General features: G+C 43.9%; 1 protein-coding gene across 3 annotated transcripts in view; it reads left to right on the top strand.

Moving 5' to 3' along the window:
* PDZD2 (PDZ domain containing 2) overlaps window positions 1-17,522 on the top strand; it is a 379,689-nt gene that overhangs the window by 22,111 nt on the left and 340,056 nt on the right. Inside the window, exons 2-5 of one of the 3 annotated variants that reach the window (XM_087867951.1) lie at window positions 5,732-5,925; window positions 6,631-7,048; window positions 9,617-9,679; window positions 14,949-15,101. The gene's annotated coding sequence lies outside the window, so the exon portion shown is untranslated. Of the gene's footprint in view, window positions 1-5,731; window positions 5,926-6,630; window positions 7,049-9,616; window positions 9,680-14,948; window positions 17,182-17,522 lie in introns of those variants that run through there. The other 2 variants (XM_087867952.1, XM_045787182.2) reach the window with 2 other exon arrangements.

The following is a 17,522-nucleotide window of genomic DNA, read 5'->3' as shown; positions in this document are numbered from 1 at the left end:
GCCCACACCTAGCAGAATTCCTCAGAGGACTGAGGGGGAGGGACTGGAGAAAGAAAGAAACTCTGTTTTGTGGTTTTGGTTACCAAACCGCATGACCTAACCCACATCTCATCTTACTGACCTTCCAGCATCATCCCCTACCCCACCACTCACCTACAGCCCTCTCTTCCCTACATCTCCGCTCAGAGGCTGCCCTCACTTCCCCTCTCTCCCAGAGGCTGTCCTCACCTCCCCTCTCTGTCACATGTTGCCCTTATGTCCTCTCTGCTCAGTGGCAATCTAGCCTCTCCTGCTTCTTGAGCTCTGTTCTCCTCCTGTCCATATGTCGTTCTGACTCCCAGAGTTTTCACACTGGAAGGAGACTGAATACATGTTTCTCTGACCCTATTTGCTCTCTTCTATCGCCGTTGAACTGATCCTCATGAATGCAATACGGTTAGTTGCCCCTTAGTTCTACCCTGACGCCTCTCCAGACACTAGCAACTGCTACATTCAGAGTTGTGGGATGGGTTGAGTCTCAAGAAAGACAAAGCTCACACTGGCGTTGGATGGATACGTATGGTGACAGCAGGCCAGATCTCTCTTCCCTTGGCAGAATGAGGTGGCCAATCATGCCTAGAGGGATGGGGGACTCTCCCCCATAACTGGAGGCCACAGCGACCAAGTACCCAGGATCGGTGATCCTGGGAAGTCAGTGTAGAGAAGAAATGGCAAGAGAGCCAAGGACTGGTTGACAAGAGGGCCGTCGTGGCAGGCAGGGAGGGGATGGTAAAATGGAGAAGGGAATGTGTTGTGAGTTGAGTCTTCCAGGAAGCAGACTCGGAGTTGGAGATTTGTGCATAGTTAGTTGATAAGGGAGTGATGCTGGGATCAACATCTGGGGAAGGAAGAGAAGAAAACACAATTGGGCAGAGCAGAGTTGGTCTGTGATGCAGTCTTAACAGAGGCCTTGGCCAACCCCATGGGGAAATCAGAAGCTGAAATAACTCTTCAGAGTTGTCCTGAACTGGGGCAAGGAGCCTGGATCTTTATTTTGCCTTAAGAAGAGGCTTGCTCTTTTTAGCTAAGACGATTCCCAAAGAGGGCTAACAGCTGAGCGCTAGCCCTGAAGGGGGACTGGGGGAAGCAGAGCACTGAGGTATCCAATATACTATGCAATTTGAGGAATCACAGGCAGGATGTCCAGAGAAAAGGAATCTCCAGAAGGTCTGTGAAGAATTAACAAAAGCTATAGGTATTGTGAGGGCTAGACCAAGAAAGGGTCTGCCATCACCCCTATCCCCACCCTGTTCCCACCCATCCCTTTTTCTTTTTTTTTTATTTTAATGTTTTTTTATTACATTATGTCAGTCACCATACAGTACATCCCTGGTTTCTGATGTAAAGTTCGATGATTCATTAGTTGCATATAACACCCAGTGCACCATGCAATACGTGCCCTCCTTACAACCCATCACCAGCCTATCCCATTCCCCTACCCCCCTCCCCTCTGAGGCCCTCAGTTTGTTTCTCATAGTCCATAGTCTCTCATGCTTCATTCCCCTTTCTGATTATCCCCACTCTCTTTATCCCTTTCTTCCCCTACCGATCTTCCTAGTTCTTATGTTCCATAGATGAGAGAAACCATATGATTATTGTCTTTCTCTGCTTGACTTATTTCACTTAGCATTATCTCCTCCAGTGCCATCCATATTGCAGCAAATGTTGAGAACTCGTTCTTTCTGATAGCTGAGTAATATTCCATTGTGTATATGGACCACAGCTTCTTAATCCAGTCATCTGTTGAAGGGCATCCCGGTTCCTTCCACGCTTTGGCTATTGTGGACAATGCTGCTATGAACATTGGGATGCATATGGCCCTTCTCTTCACTACGTCTGTATCTTTGGGGTAAATACCCAGTAGTGCAATGGCTGGGTCATAGGGTAGCTCAATTTTTAACTTTTTAAGGGACCTCCACACTGTTTTCCAAAGTGGCTGTACCAACTTGCATTCCCACCAACAATGTAGGAGGGATCCCCTTTCTCCACATCCTCTCCAGCAATTGTTGTTTCTTGCCTTGTCAATTTTTGCCATTCTAACTGGCGTAAGATGGTATCTTAGTGTGGTTTTGATTTGAATTTCCCTGATGGCTAATGATTTTGAACATTTTTTCATGTGCCTGTTAGCCATTTGTATGTCATCATTGGAAAAGTGTCTGTTCATATCTTCTGCCCATTTTATGATTTATTTGTTTCTCGCGTATTGAGTTTGAGAAGTTCTTTGTAGATCTTGGATACCAGTCTTTTAACTGTAGCATCATTTGCAAATATCTTCTTCCATTCCGTGGGCTGCCTCTTAATTTTTTTGACTGTTTCCTTGGCTGTGCAGAAGCTTTTTATCTTGATGAAGTCCCACAAGTTCATTTTATCTTTTGTTTCTCTTGCCTGTGGAGATGTGTCATAAAAAAGGTTGCTTTGGCCGATGTCGTAGAGGTCGTTGCCTATGTTCCCCTCTAGGATTTTGATGGATTCCTGTCTCACATTGAGGTCTTTCATCCATTTGGAGTTTATCTTTGTGTATCCCACCCATCCCTTCTTTACCTTGGTAATTTCACAGAAGCACTGTGGTTGGGATGAGAGAGGCCCTACCAGGATTTTAGCCCACCTAGTGCCAACAGGAAGTGACCAGCTCTTTGCAAAAGATTGGACTACAAAATTTTTGACTTTGCAATATGCTGATCAGGAAGCCACTCCCTACTGCCCAAGTTTCTGACATTGGCTTGGCCCCCGTGTGGCATCTTTCCAACTGTTAGCACAATAGGTTACTAGGAGACTGGCCAATTTTCAATTGTTTTGACGGTCATTTCGGGATAAAGATGAATCTGAATGAGCCCATGGGCCAGCATGTATGCTTAGAGAAAAGAGTCATGCCCTGTTTCATTCTTGAAAACTGAGAGCTTTTCTCCAAAACAACCTCAGGTGTGATTGGGGCCAGAGACAAGCTGATAACTTAGCATATTGCATTTTAATAATGACCCCACTGATGTCATCTGAGTCTTAGTCATATGGGAGTATTTATGCGTGTGTGTGTGTGTGTGTGTGTGTGTGTGTGTGTATGCATGCATGCACTTTACTCTAAAGCAATGCTTTGCTTTGGCGCCCATTGGAGAATGTTTTCTCACTTGGCTTCTCCAAGTTTCTTCCACCCATTCTGCACTTGCATCCTCCTACCCTTCACTGTAACTTAGTCGTCTTCTGTCCATATCGTTTGCTACTGATAGATTCAAATGTTGGAGGCTCCTTTCTGATGCTATATATCTCCTTTCTTCAGTCTTTCCAGCCTCTTGCAGTCTCACTTTAAATATCACAGCTCATCATTTTGAACACTGCAAACACTTTGAATGATTTCATTGGCTGTGGTTTAGTTTTTGTGTTAACAATCAGTGGGGTTATTTAAAAATAAGTATCCTCTTTAACAGGTTTGACGGGTCTTGGAGATAAAAAGTGGATATTTCACAGCTGCCACACAGACATGGCTGATGAAGCTCATGTGTTCGTTCATGTCCATTCTCTTCTTTGTCATCCATTGATTTATGGAGTTGCCCATCCTCAATAAAGACTGATAGAAAATAGAACATTCCAGGGTGCCTTGTCCTCACAGAGGTCATGAAACTTGTTTTGGATAACCTGGAGGAAGTTTGATCAGGTAATGGAAACAGAGAGAGCTCCCCTCTTTGGGACAGTGCAGAATGCATATTGCTTACTGCATGAAATGCCAGCATGTGCCGCAGGGGCCGATTACTTGGGTTTGAGTTCTGGATCTCCTATTAATGATGGAAAGTGCACATAATACAAGGATAATTGAAGCTGGAAGAGATCAAAGTCAAGCCATTTAAGATGAACTAAAAATTTAAGTGAGGCTTTTTTTTAATCTAAAAAAATAGAGCTACAAATTATGAAAATAAAATTTTATCTTATTCAAGAGAGCATAGATTATAATTGCAACTATGTATTCATTCTTAGAATGAACACAGATAAATTTCACGTGGCTATTTTGGCATAATTTTTAAACTAAAATGATATGTGGCGTGATACAACAGCTTTCGTTTAATGTATGATTTTATAGTAGAAATTTTTTGGCAAACATACTAGAAAGCTCCATTCGTTTTTCCAAGGATCTTTCATAATTTCTTGACATTTAAGTCATTGTTTTTTGAAAACCACATCCTGTTACCATCCTTGTTGATTTTTCTTCTCCAAATGTTAACTGTTTTACCTAGTTTGTCAATGGCTTTTCATGCATTTTTAAGCAATATTTCAATACTTTCATCAGCTTCATAGACTCTTGAATCTTTTGAAATAGTTTCAAAGGTATTTGTAATCAATTTGCATTTTTATTTGCAATGCACTATGTTCTTTTATTTTTTATTTTGAAATAGTTTTAGATTCACAGAAAAATTGCAGAGGGAGTACAGAGTTCCTGTATGCCCTTTACCCAGGTTCCCCCTAATGTTAACAACTTACATAACTATGATAAACAGTCAAAAGCAGGAAATGAACACTGGCACATGATTTTTAACTGAAGTATACACCTTACTCAAATTGCACCAGTTTTTCCACTGATGTCCTTTTTCTGCATCAGGATCTGATCCAGGCCCCCCTGTTGCATTGTTCTTTTATCTCTTCGGTCCCCTCAATCTGTGAGGGTTCGTTGGTCTTTCCTTGTCTTTTATGATCTTGACATTTTGGAAAAGTATTTGTTATTTTATATGCCGTTTCTCAATTTGGGACACTTCTGATGCTTTCTTACAATTACATCGAGGTTATAGATTTTCGGTAAGGTCTCAGAAGTGATGTCTCCTCTGGGCATCCTATCTGGGCATACATGATATTGGTATGTCCTATTGTGATGACGTTAATTCTGCTCACTTTGTGGAGATGATGTTTGCAGGGTTTCTCCACTAGGAAGTTACTGTTTCTCCCTTTGAAGTTAATAAATATCTTGAGAAAGAGCTTCAGAGTCTGAAAATATCCTATATTTCCTCAAATTCTCATTCTCCAATTTTAGCATTCATAGATGGAACTTGCGTGCAATAATAATCACCATATGTGATTTCCTATTCCCCTCATTCCTTCTACATTTATTAATTGGAATTTGTATTTTGAAGACTTAGTACAAAAAAAGCAGAATATAAAATATCTCGTTAATAGCTTTTATATGGATTACATGTTGAAATGCCAATTTTAAAATACATTGGGTTAAACAAAACATATCATTAAAACTAGCATCCCTTGTTTCTTTTTACTTTTTATATCATGTCTAGTAGAAAACTCAAAATGACATGCATGGCCACATTTGTGGCTCATATTGCATTTCTATAGGACAGTACTGCTCTAGGGACTCAGATAATGAACTTCTGTGCTATCTCATAGGATGACTGTGAGAATAAATGAGAATGTTATATAAAGTGTTTGGCATAGTGCCTAGCAAACAGTGAGTACTCAGTAAAAATTGCCCACTATTACTGAGTTACGAAAGGACAGTCGGTCTCATGAACTCTTGACTTCTCAGGGGAACTGAAATGTTTTCATTGAAGACATCAGTCAATCAGGACTTCCCCAAGAGGAGGAGAACCTGCTGAAGACACTGAGCTCCTCCTCAGGCCTAGAGCACTTGTGCTTTAGTTGAGAGCCAGGAGAGGAAACCAGAGCTTACTGATGGAAAACAGGGCTGGTCTCTGACTTCCAACAGGAAATCTAAGGAGACAGGAGGACAGGGAAGAACACACACGAATTCAGCCACTGAGAAGTAAAAAAAATGTGTTGCCTTGTGGAGCAGAGGCCCAAATGAAGACTTTTTGTGAATGATGGATAGGGACTCACACCAGGCCTTTGGTTATCAGTGTCTGCTTAAAGGCATCTCATCTTTCTGGATCAGTCCGGCAGGTAAGGCCACCTACTGCTCCCCCTTCTTCTTGGGGCATAACTGATGAGCTTGCCAGGCTGAGTCATGTACCAGAATGTGCTTTTCCAATTAGTAGCATCCCAGGTATATTCTCTGCCTGAAGGTGGTTAAGACACAAGCCAAATTCCTTTGATCTAATGATTGGCACTGCTAGCAAAGCTTCCGTGGGATCTGTTATTCCACCCTAGTTATTTGGGCCCCAAGCAAAAAATGATGAAAAATCATGGAGTGGTCAATACTCCAAATGTATCTGTCTAAAGATACATGGATAACTCCTGAAACAAGTTTATTCAACTAACGTATATAGGTAGTCTTACTTGGCTCAAAGTGCTTTGCTTATAATCTCTCCTTTAATCTTCATGTAAACCCTAAGAGATAGATACTACCATTATGCCCATTTTACAGACAACGAAACAGAAACACAGAGAGGTTAGATTAAGTTACTTTCCCAAGATCACATAGCTAGTTAGTGGCAGAAGTGAGATTCAAACCTAGGTAGTCTTGTTCCAGAATCTATGCTTTTAACTATGACTCATACTGCCTGTCTATGGGAGCTGCCTTTTGCCCCCCCCTCCCCAAAGAGAAAAATCAATAGTAGTTTTGTATTTGAGGCTTTAAAATTAAAGCCCGTGGAGATTTTTGCTCACCTTAATGGGTAATTCCCCCCCCCCTTTTTTTTTTACCAGTTTTCCAGAGGAGGAAACTCCATTTTCCAGGGGAGGAATGAAGGGTTGTCTGCAATTTGCTCAAAGCCTTGGGCACTTTCTTTTAAGAAGAGGATAGAGAATCTTCTATACTGGTTGCCCCTTAGCTCTAAAGAGTGAATTAATTCAGCTGGGTAGATATGTCTCTCTCTACTCCTTTGGCTTTCTGTGTTTGTGTGCTATCATTTGCTAAAGATACGACAATGTGCTCTTTGCTTGGGTTTGCAGCTAGGAGACCTATGTGTGTTTTCCCACCTCCCCCAGGAATGTAGCCAGAAAAAGTAATGGCATCCAAGAGCCATCTGGGAATGCGTCCCAGACCTGCTCCAAACTGGGGCACAGAGCCAACTGCACACCCACCAGCTTCAGAGTTCACCTGGATTAGACTCACTGCAGAGAGGTTTGTCACCGGGAATGATTTATCTGGGATCCTAGCTGTCCAGATTCTGGCGGGTGATCCTCTGGGGGGGGGGGGCGGGTAGCTAAGATAGAGCTCTGAATGTGATGTATAAGGTTCAGAGTTGAGGTGTAGCTCTGACTCCGCCATCACCAAGCTTTGGCATTGTGGATACATCTCTTACTTTGATTGCTTCCAGACTCCTGTTGTCTCCCTGAGAAATGGGGAGAATGGCACCTAAGCTCATATCAGCCAAGCATGCAGACTGTCTGAGAGGTAGCTGAGAGATCTAGAGAAGCACATGAGAACCTCTTGATGTGATTTCATTATATTTATTTAGGCAATGGAATCATATGAGTCAGGGTCCTATCAGAAAACAGACAGCACACTCATGTAGGAATAATTGGGGAGATTTTAATTGACAAAGGTGTGGACAAGTTAAGGAAAACAAAAAGGGATAATGAAGCGTGCCAAGGCTAGCAACTGCAGGGAGCTGTAATTACTATAGGCCAGAACAAGCAAGAGGAAGGAGTCCCTACAGAGAAAGGGCCTGGTAAGAGTGATGGGTGAGAGCAGTCCCCTGACAGGAGCCAGGAACTCAGGCAGAGGAGCAGAGTCACCATCAAACCACAGCCCAAATGAGGAGCTAGAAAGATCAATGCCTTCTTGCTATCCTGCTTCTGATCTCCCATTGATAGTGCCCTAGCCAGAAGGCAAGAAACAAGGAGGGACCCAATAGGAGGTCAGCTTCCTGAGGCACGGAGCAGAATAAATGGTGGGAAGCAGATCTAGAGGGCAAGCAGGGACTATCTAGCCTAGGAAACACACATTAGTATGACTTTTGGCTTCCAGGATTAAATACATGGGTTTGTAGAGGTCTCACACTATGCAAAGTCAAATATGCTTGTTACAAGCAGCCAAACAGAAGAAATCAATTGAAGAACAATTCATGCTACACATTACAGGAATAAAATGCTTTTTGGTACCTTTTGTTGTTGTTGTTGTTAAATCAAGAAGTCCAGGAGCAATGCAAAGTAAAAGCATAATAATACTACTTTGCTGGTACATGACTATTAACTAAATGGTCTGTGTATATTACCTCCCAGTATCATGAGCACCTTATTATGCTTTTGCTATTCATCCATTTATTCAACAAATATTTTCTGAGTACTTGTGCCAGGCAGTATGTCAAGAACTAAATATTACATTTCTGAACCAGATAGACAAAGATTTTCTATCATAATACCTGCAGTCTGTATTTTTTTAAAAAAGCAAACATTAAAAAAATGATTTCACAAAGAATGAAGAGCAATCAAGACAAATGCCTTAAAAGTGTCATGAAACAGGGCACCCAAACTGGGAGAAAGAGAAGGCTTCCTGGAGGAAGTGAGGTCTACACAGAGTCCTGAAGAATAAGTAAGAACTGGATGAGGGGCAAATCGAGGAGGAAAAATACCCTCCAAGGCAGAGGAAACAAAATTTTCCAGATTCTGGAAAATGAAAGAGCATGGTTCTACATGCGTGGATCTGAAAGGCAGATAGCACTAATGGGTCTGGAGAGCAAGAGGCAGAGAGGTACAAGGTAAGAATGACAGGTAGGCAGGGGTGATCACATGGGGCCAAGCAAACCAGGCTAGGAACACTGCATTTCTTCCCAAGCATTTTGTTCCTGCAGTGAAGAATTCCAAGCAAAAGATGACTGGCTATATATGGGGCATGAGCTTGAAAACCGAATACCAGGCTTGGTGCACGGTGCTTTCAGAAGGTTCTGGCAATAGTGTAGATCAAGGGTTGGATCAGCAAACTGTCTCTGTAAAGGACCAGGAAGTAAATTTTTTCTGCTCTGTGGGCCATATGGTTTCTGTGGCAACTACTCGATTCTGCCCTTGAAGTGCAAGCAGCCATAGACAATCCCTAAATGAATGATCATGGCTGTGTCCCAATAAAAACTAATTGCCAACCCCTGGTGTAGACAAAAGATAAAGGTACCTTGGACCAGAGTGACAGAGCCTACAGTACTTGAGAAAGAATTGATAGAATGTGCCCTTTGGAGACGATGAGTGAGGGACATTGAGGCTTTGGGTTTGGATGTGTGGGAATATTAGAGCTCTATTTACCAGAATGGTTAGCAATAGAAGAGAATTCTGGGGGAAAAGAGCGTAAGTTCAGTTCATACTTACATAGTGTGAGGCACCTACAGGATATCGAAGTAGAGAGATGCCCCCTGAAAGAAGGAAGAGGAAGGTGGGTGTTGATTTGGGGAAGATCTATTAATCTGGAGGTAGGAGATTAAAGGAGCTCCTATCTCATAACTTTGATTTTATCTGAGAATTAGAAAGCAAGGTCATCTTCAGGTAAAGAGAGGGCAAGACAAGGATAAGACAGGAGGAGTCAGAAATTTGAACATGGTGAGAAAGGTTTGAAATACTGCATAAATGGGAGAGTGGGTTGACTAGAGAAATAGTAGTGGACACTGTCTGGAGCTGGTTCTGATAGGCAACCAGGAATGCACATCTACCCAGGTATGGTTTTGGACTTTGTTTTGTTTTTTGTTTTGTTTCTTCCCATCAGTTCTTCAGTCATCAGGTATTGGTGCGGGGAAAGGCCAGTTTCATCCTGGAGTGGAGTTTTCAGGTAGGTGCAACCAAAGCACAAGATAGTTTAGATAAGAGAGTGATGGAAATGATAGGCCACAGACCCAATGCATGAGGGTCCTCATCCTGTTCCTGACCTTGAGTTGTAAGGTAATGTTTGTTGTAACCAAATAAACAGACTTCACTAGAGAGAGCTGCAGGGGAAGCTGTGTCTTCACCGGAGGGCAAGAGTCTGGAGGCAAGAGTGTTGAGAGAAGAGGGTGAGGGAATGGGAATGCATGTTGATGACAGAGTTGGGAGTGCCTGCTGGAGATATAAGGGAGGAAACTGCAGTGGAATGGAGGCAGCATATGATGGATCTGAGAGCATGGCAAGTGGCAGATCACCAAAACAGGCTGGCAGTAGGGCTGGACTACTGCAAAAGGGAAGAAGGCGCATTTCCATCTCCAATGCGTCTTGGAGGCTGCCTTCAGTTGAGGTGTAAAAAATAGAAAGTGGACATGGTAGGGCCAGGCCTGCCTCTGCTGATGGTCTGTGAAGTGTTGACAGTTGTGCACGCAGCATGGATGTGGTCATCCATGAGGCAGGAGGCAGGGCAGCAAGTGTAGCCTTGCATCATGGGGCATGGTGTCTGGGCCGCGCTGGCCCCAGGTTACCCCCATGGACATTGGCCAAACCTAGACCACTCTTCAACAGTTGTGTTGTTAATCACCATTGCTGCACCTCCCTGCTGAATCAGCGTCCACACCTCTCAGGTGTCTTCTGCATTCTATGTGTTTGTCAAGAAACCAGCACCAGGGCTAGAGCCAGACAAGAGACGTGCCTGGGGCACAAAATTAAGGTGGTCCCGGGACACCTGGGTGGCTCAGTCGGTTGGGCATCTGCCTTTGACTCAGGTCATGATCCCAGAGTCCTGGGATCTGTCCCGCATCAGGCTCTTGCTCAGCAGGGAACCTGCTTCTCCCTCTGCCGGCAGGTCCCCCTGTTTGTATATTTGCTCTTTCTCTCTCACTCTCTCTCTGGCAAATAAATAAATAAAACCTTTAAAAAAAAATTAAGGTGGTCCTTACTGTCAGGATTAGGCACAGGCCAGAAAGTGAGCGCCCAACCCTAAGAGTGAGCACTTCTTTGTATTTTGTACCCTAGGCACCTCTCTGACCTCCCCTTGGTTGGGCGCAGCAGAAACCTCTAACACGGAATGTTATCTATGGGACCATTCACTTTAATTTTAGAAAAAGATTTACAATTAGCCATTCCAGAAAAAAAGTTCAGTTTTGGAGTAGATTGTGAGTCCTTGTTAGAAAAATATATGCATGCCAAAGAAGCAAACTTTGAGAAACTCTGCTATATGACGGTCTATATTACTGCATTTTCAGTGAACTTTTTTGATCTCTAAAAGCACTTTCTTGCAAATTCATGCTGGAGATACAATATTGATAAGCCCCATGACATTCTGACTGATGGTATATGTCTTGAAAGACTTTAATAAGAAAAACATCATTCTTTAAGGAGCATTTGGAATTTATCATAAGGAATTAATTTATAGGCCTGCTGCCTTCTGTGGAGAATATTTCCTCTACTCTGGCACGAGACAGAGATATGTGTGCACCCTTCGATGACAAAGGAACACGGATGCCCTCAGTCCTTGAAGTCAGGCTCTCTATTCTCAGAGCCCATCATCCTGAGATGCGTCATCTTGATTGTGAAAACCAGGCATTAAATAGGCAGAATTAGCATTTCCAAAATGATGGGCAGATTTCCAAAGTAGGGCAAGTTGATTCCTAAGGAGTCTCCTTTGGGCTCTAGAATTTTGAGCTCTCGTCTTCTTGTGTTGGCTTTCATTCTTCTGTTTCTTCTCTATTTCCAGGTGGTCTGATTGTCTAAGTTACAAAAACAAATTATTTACAAGAAATTTAGGTTATTTGCTTTGTTGATAAGTACACAGTAAAGCAGGAAAGATGATTCATTGCTCCCTGGATTCATGAAAAAAATTTAATAAATAGAGAAAATGAGCATTTAAATATTTTTTAATGGTTTCCTATTAACCAGAAATGAGACAGACCCTGTGACTTAAATAAAGGCCACCCAAAGCATGATCCCTGGAGCTCTTTTCAAGAGCAGACTTAGAGAAACCCACTCAGATGGGCAATTAGAAAGAAGAAGGTTGCTATTAGCATTTGCTAAAATAACCAAAAATAAGCTGTTCTTATATATTTTCCAATAGACAATGACTGGCTTTTTTCAAGTCCACTGTATTATTTCTTCAAAGGTTCTGCTCTCTGTGGATTTCATTTACCAGTATATCACTCCTGAACACAGCAGAGATGCAACATGGATTTCTTATGTTTGGCCCACTAAATCATACATCATGCAAATAAGTTGTTAATGATGATTTATTGGCTGCCTTATCTACTGTCCTTCGTGATTCTTGCTGTACACTGAGATGAAACGTAAATCATCTGAGTCATGTATTTCCTGTGACAAACTGAATTGCTATTCAAAGAGCTATTGGTCTCACCTTCTCTCATTTGGAGAGACTGTAAGTTTTTTCCAAGTATTTTTGCATCTATGATTTCACTGGGGACTCGAGATCCTAATGAGATTTTTAGAAGCAGATATTATTATCCCTGTTTGAGAGAACCTTGCCTGAGGTAACCCCACACTTAACTGAGTTACCGTGATTGGCCGCACAACACAGCACTGGTCTGTGGCTTTTGTAGGCTGGGTATCATTACCTGCCTTCTATTTCCGTGTCCATTTCAGCTGTCCCGGTAAAGACAGGTGCTGAGATTGACAAAAGAGACAATAAGGAGTGAACATAAAATTAAGGAAAAAAAAAAAAAGCAACAACAACAAAACAGAAGAGAGAGAGTAGTAATATGTTTATTTTTATAATTGCTTTTTTGGAGATTATTAAATGAAGATATCTGGAAGTGGAAGTATCTAATGAAGGAGTAAAAATAGCTTATGATTGACTTAGAATGATGCCTTTTCATAAGTAAGTATAGCAGACTGAACAACGAGAATAATCAGCAGGGGAGATGGGAGTTAGGAATGAGAATGTGTTGTGCACAAAATGAGGAGTTAGGAGATATCTTACCTAAATAGTCTACCAATTTAGATGCACGGTGATTTGACTGAATTGGAAGAGCCACTGGGGGAAGACACGCGCTTCCCAACTTCCGGAAGGAAAATGTCTTTTACAAGTGTACCAGTATGATCCAAGCCCTAAGCACCGAGAAGATCCCCATGTCCTGTCTCTTGTGTAAATTCAAAGTAAAGACACTGGCCAATTAGAAAACAAAACCTCTATGTATGTGGAACTAAAATAGCTTCTCTTCTCTTTAGATATGCTGATTGCACAGTACTGGTTATGTTAATCAAAGCTGAACCTCTCTCTCTCTTTCTTCAGTAGCCTGGTTTTACTGGTGCCCTGAGCATATAGGGTAGTTCAGCACTGGACAGAATTATTGAATCATCTATATAATTTGTGAAAATAATAAGCAATATCTGGTCTGTACTTGCTAGTGTATAATTCATTTTTTCCTGCCAAAAATTTTATTAAAAAAAATTACCCTAGCAACCATGCTTACATAGTATAAATGGAAGGCTGAGTCAAAGATAAAATAATGGATGATTTACCCACCTAAATAAATAGAAGGAGAGATAGTATATTCTGTATGAGGCAGCCCACTAGGAGAAATTCATAAATTCTGCATATGCCGTAATACTGTACAACACTGAAAACAACAACACACATTTGCATAAGATCCAATGTCATGCTCGTGGACACAGTGAAACTCATCTTTTTCAATATACACAGGATGAAAAGTATGTAAATCTTTCCCCTAAACAAGTATTTTAAAACAGGATACATCACAATGTAGGTCCATTTTGTGTATTGGCTAATAAAAGATGTGGACTGAGACAGAATGAATCTTACAGAATTCTCATCAAGGTTTAAAATAAAATCTATCAGCATTTTCACCAAATACTAGATTATGATCTAACTTGGGCTGCCTCCCATTTTTGAAGTCACTCTATTTTGGTATTTCTTCGAATATGTTCTGTGGGCCACCCAAGTGACACTCACAGGGCGCAGGTCACCATGCAGTGTCCAGAGCTGCCTTACGGGCTCAGCATACGATGATCTCAGGGGCTGATGCCAGGGCATCTGAATTTTCAAATCTCCTGATGATGAATGAATGCTCTACTGTTATTGTTCCTTATTTGCTTTTTTAAAAACCTTCCATGGCCAGGGAATGGCTCATTCCAATGTGAGTTCCTGAATGGAAGTTAGTAGCCAGGAATTTCCAGAGGAAAAAAAGGGAGGCTAATTAGCTGGGTAAACGGGAAGCTAGAATCTGCTTTGGAGATAAAATGAACCCACAGAGGCTGGGAGGAGGGAGGGAATTGAGCCAGTTGTTGACGAAGGCTCCTTCTCCTCCCAACACCCTTGGAAGAGCAGCTGGAAAGATGGGAAGCAACCTTCAGGATTTCATTTGGGTTGGTGATGAAACTTCCAATTCAGTTAGAGCTGCCTGGCGGGGGTCGTTTCTTCTTCACAGAGGGGGAAAGCTCAGAGGTAAACCAAAGGCTGCTGTAGCCCCCGTGGGAATCTCCTTGGACTCCCCTAGAGTATGCTGCATTCTTTTACCTCTCATTGATATAGATCGTGGCCCAGAAGAATACTTTTTTTTTTTCTTGGTTCATTATTTTACTCTTCTCTTGTCCCTACTAAGCCTTAAAATTTTCTAAATCCAACCTCTTCCTCCAAATCATGTATATTATGAGCAATAAATTAAAATGGCAACTTGGATAGAAGTACTAATCTGTGACTAAATATTTAACAAGGGGGCAGGAAAAATTTACATTTTGATCTTCAAACACTGGAAAATAAATGCCCTCAGTTGTGAGCTTTCCAAACTGGCAAGACTGCAAGGGCAAAAGAAAATTTCCATGCATTTGACTGACCCCTTGAGAGGTGAGCTATTATTAGCAGCAAGAACTTGCCAAAAACTATCTGGAAAATATCGGATGAAAAGTGATTGAAACTAGAAGTATTTAAGCTGGTCAGCAGAGCCATGTCTGAAGGAGACAGATGAGAAAACATTACATATGCATAAATAATATTTATATATACTACTTATGCCTGCATATAACACATATAACATATCATATGTATCTGTATAGATAATGATTCCTTTTAATCCAGCAAATATTTATTGAGTGGCTATTAGGGGTTGTGCATTATGCCATGTGAGGTTTGGGAAACACAAATAATAAGATCTAGGTTCTCTTTCCTCCAGGAACTCACAAACTGGAAATGTGTGCGGAAACACTATGATCCCTACAACTTAATACAACCTGACAAGGGTTATATTGGCAACTTACAGAAAGATTAATAGAGGAGAAGAAACCCAGTGTTGGTGCCAGTGATCAGAGAAGCCTTCCCAGAACAGGTGACATTTAACTCTTTGGGATTTCAGTAGACACAGAGGTGTGAGAATGTCATTCTGGCAGAGGAAACAATCTGCAGGTTAGGAGTACATGGCTGAAATGAAGGAGTCGGGGATGCGCTGGGTAAGGAATAGAAGTGCTTGATGGTTTGAGTGATAAGTTCATCTACATATTCATTTTTTCAGCAAACTTTCAATGGGTGCTGAAGGAGGTAGGTGCTTGGTACAGAGGAGGAAAGAGATTTTGCCTTTTTGTGGTTCATGTGATAGGAAGAGAGTGGTGGAATATGGGAATGGGACTGTGAAACCAACAGAAACTACCAGCCCTGTTTGATTCGAGAAGGATTTTCTGTGGTGTCCTAGTGGTACCCTCCTAGGTAATGGTTGCCATTTCACTGAGCACCTCCTAAGTGCTGTGCTGAGTAGCTGTGACCCTGCCAACCCTTACAATTCTGGGCGGTAGGAATTTTCTCTATTTACAGATAGGAAGAGAGAAGCTCTGGGTGCCTGAGATTGCACAGCTTATACTAGAGGAAGCTGGGATTTGTGCAGACATTGATCTCAGTGGCCTGGTAATTATAAAAGCTGAAGAACAGCTCTTCAGGTACTCCCCCACCCCAACCCCTGCCTAAAATACCATCTCAAAATGCGCGGGGACTACCCTGGCCTCTGATGCTGCGGGACAGCTCTGCAGGATCTGTGCAGGTGATTTATGTCTGTCTGTGCTTCTGAGAGACTGGAGCTTATTGCCTTGCTGGGCAAAGCTACCCCGATTCCTGCCCCACCCCATTCCCATCCCCCCAAAGCAAAGATTTCCAATTACTGCTCTGCAGAAAATGTCAAAAGCATTATTCAACTATTCATTATCCCAGGTTTTGTAATTTTTCATATGTTTTTAACTCTTATCTGCTAGCACTTGAAAAAGACCAGCTTTTTCCTCTTAAGAGAGCTTAATTTGCAGAGCTGTGCAGTCTCCCTATTATGTTCTTATCATCCTCTCCCTGTGGTAGGCAGAATGACAAGGATGACAAAAAAAGAACCAAAAATATTTGAAGGGCTTCCTGAAAATCCACGGGAAGGAAGGATCCAAAAAGCCTGAGGCTTCTGTTCCTCGACTGACCTGGAATAAGGCCAAGGGCGATTGCCATTAGCTTTCACAGTCCACTCAAGCAGGGGCTCTTGGCTGGTTGTCCCAAGGACCGAAACCACCACTCCAGGGCCGGGACTTTGTCTCTGAGGATTTCTCTCAGGAGCTTAACTAGGGGATTAAGCAGCTCTGAGGTGCCAAGAGGTTCCCCCGAAATCTCAAAATTCCCATACCAGTGTTAAATCAACTTGCGTATCAGAAGAGCCAGAGGCCAACGGTTTCTTGGTGTGGGTGGTTAGTCCTTCCCCCACCTCCTTTGGCCTCCCCACCCCATTCTTGTGTAAGGCAATTGACATTTTTCTCGACGCTATGCAAAGGCAACTTCAAGTCCCCTAGCTCTCTCTTTTTCCACCTAGATGGCGCCCCAGGCCCCGCCATCTGGCAATTCTGAGCTGCCGTCTCCCTGGATCCTTTCCTCCCAGGATCCCCGGGTTTCTGAAGACAGCGCACTAGGACTCCGGGTTCACCCGGAGGGACACTGCACGCGGTGTGCCTCGCTCGGGGGAATCCCCGCCCACCCTGTCATTCCTGCAGGGGAATCCCCGCCCCCCGTCCCTGTCACTCCAGGAAGGGAGTTCCCGCCCCTCGAATCTACCAGAGGGAGGGAATCCCCGCCCATCCTGGAGGCTCCGTGGATCCCCAGCGCCGCGCAGCTGGGAGAGCTGGGCGAGCAGCAGGCTCCCAGCGCCGGTGCGTGCCGGCCGCGGGCAGCGAGACGCGGTGGGGTGGCGGCTGCGAAGACCCGCCGAGCCGCGGGCGCCGGGGATTGCGCCTCCCGCGGCTGAGAGCGAGGCGCGGCGCTGCAGCTCCGGGCAGGCGCGGCGGCCGCACCGGCGGTGGAAGCGGCGGAGGCGGCGGCAGCTCGGGGACCCGCCGGGCGGCGCCTGGATCCGGACGCGCGAGGAGCAGCGGGAGGCTCCGCGGAGCCGCGCGCAGGTGAAGCGACCGTCCCGCTGCGGCCGGGACTCGGGGCTTCGGATGGGCGGGGGAGGGGCGATTTGGCACCCCCGAGACCGAGCGAGCCCGGGAAAGTTTAGCGACGAATCCCTGTGTGGGAATCCCAGCCCGGGCAAGGCGGTGTGTAGGGCGCCGAACCCGGGTTGGGCGGCTCAAACTCCCCTAGTATCCGGCCGGGGGCGGGCAGGACGCGGCCGCGGGAGGAGGGCCAGCGAGCGCGGGATAACCCGAGCCACACTGCTGGGCACACTCAGGACAGGGCCAGGAGCCCCTGCCCGGGCCCGCGCCCTGCGTCCTGCGTCCCCCGTACCTGGGCTGTC

Source organism: Ursus americanus, chromosome 15 (assembly GCF_024610735.1).
Source record: "Ursus americanus isolate L20-20 chromosome 15, mUrsAme1.1.p, whole genome shotgun sequence".
NCBI lineage: Eukaryota > Metazoa > Chordata > Mammalia > Carnivora > Ursidae > Ursus > Ursus americanus.
The sequence above is the reverse complement of the archived record's forward strand: the minus strand, read 5'-3'. Positions and strand labels throughout refer to the sequence as shown.